Consider the following 2,198-nt stretch of genomic DNA (forward strand, 5'->3'; position numbering starts at 1 on the left):
AGACCAGGACTGGGGGCACCTGTTTGGATCTGTGTTTTGTCAGCCAACTTATGCGAAGATACAAGTTCATTTTCTTTGTTGTTGGTCAAATTTTTGTATACTTTGTAACTGGGGCTAAGTTTCGTTTTGGTTTATCTATATATAAAGACGACGTAAGACTGACTTGATGATGATGTATATAATACTTGTATATAAAGTTTAAATTTTGCTATGTCCCATATAAGTCAGCATAACTCATTAGACGATTGCATTTATGTATTAGCTTTCGCTAGCCCCTTATTTTGTGATTTTGTTTCAGAGGCCGTAAGTAATCTTAGGATTACTGGCTGGTTACGACGCTGATTCTATAAGGACGAGTTTGGGTCATGACAAAGTGGTATCAGAGCACGAATTATACCAAACACACGAGTCCATATGAGCTATAGGATGTCCTCGAAAAGAAATAAGGACATTGCATTATCATGTGTGAGTATGTGTAAATTTTTCTGTATATGTTTGATGAGAGAATGTGACCTATGAGTATGAACAAAGAAGTTATGTGAAACAGCATGTCATGTTAATTTCGATATTGAATGTGTAATTCATGTGAACATGAACATATGAATGTGGAAGACTACATGACCTATGTGAATATATTTGAATTAAAATAAAATGACGAACATGTTTGATATGAAATGAAAAATGAAATCGGTTAGAAATTTTCCCTATGTTAATAATTACCCTGTTAATTTGTAGAGAAACGGAAAGGACAAGTAACGTGGACGATTCTAAAACTTCCGATGCTAGAATTAATCGGTTAGAAAGAATGATTAAAGCCTTAACTGAATCGATGAGGCAACAACAACAAGGGCCAATACATGTACCTCCTTCATCTTCCTTGGTATAACTTGAACCAGTTAATACTGATATGATAACACTGACACAAAAATACAATAAAATGAAGCCACCGGAATTTCTGGGAGGTATTGAATCGTTGAAAGCCGAGGCTTGGGTTTTAGAAACTGAGAAAATATTTGGAGTATTTCCACGTACTAAGGCACAAAAAGTTTTATTGACAACATTTACACTTAGAGAAAAAGTTAGGAGATGGTGGATGTTAGTACGAAATGATAATGAAGGTATGACATGGGATAGATTTAAAGAACTTTCTATGAAAAATATTTTCTCCAATGCATCCGAGATAGGAAGGTATCCGAATTTGAACAACTAAAACAAGATGACATGACTGTGGCTGAATATGAGGCAAAATTTATTGAACTAGCCCGATATGCACCACACATGGTAGATACCGACTACAAAAAGGCTAGAAAATTTGAAGGTGGACTTGACCTAGATGTGTTTGATTGAGTTGGCGTTTTAAAATTGTCAAAGTATGTGGACATTCTTGATAGGGCCTTAATGTCTGAGGCAAACATAGCAGGCTTGAAAATATCAAAGGCATCATCATCAATTGAATGGGAGAGTAAAAACAAAAGAAACAAAAACTTGAACTGACCAGTAATTCAATGACTTCCGTGAATGAAAAATCTAAGGCAAGAAATTTTGACAAAGTAAGTCGGGGAAGCAATGTCAACAATAATATACTTATCTGTAAAGAATGTGGGAAACAACATTGGGGCATTTGTTACCGCCTATTGGGAGCTTGTTTTAGATGTGGACAAAAAAGACACTTGGCTAAATCTTGCCCACAAGCCCATCCGAACAACAATAGACCGAATTCTAGTATGACTAATTCCACTCCGATACCAAGAACAAAAGCAATTTCTATTCCCGATGGGGGCAATCTTAGGCAAGGTAGGGTTTACACCCTAGTTCTAGAAATGCCTGGAACACTAAGACGACTGACGCAAGTACCATTTTGATTATGTGCAAATGTATGTGTGAAAATCGATTTGAGAATTCGTATGACCTTTGGCATGAGATGAGTTGTTAATATGTTGACTGAACCAACTAGATTATTAGAATCATTAGTCTATGCTTCATGCCATGATTTTTACTGATGTGTGAAATACTGTTAGAACTGATGGGATAGAACTCTAATTATTGAACATTTTTGAAACTCTTCGGATTTGACAAATTGCCTATACGGTGGAAAATGTTTGGACTTGTATATGTATATGCATACCTTTGTTTGGGACATTAATTGATTCAAACTCGACACACTCTTTTGTATATGCTGTATCATGAAATCATTGTCT

The sequence above is a fragment of the Camellia sinensis genome, chromosome 12, assembly GCF_055761805.1.
Source record: "Camellia sinensis isolate YWXY chromosome 12, ASM5576180v1, whole genome shotgun sequence".
NCBI classification, from domain to species: Eukaryota; Viridiplantae; Streptophyta; class Magnoliopsida; order Ericales; family Theaceae; genus Camellia; species Camellia sinensis.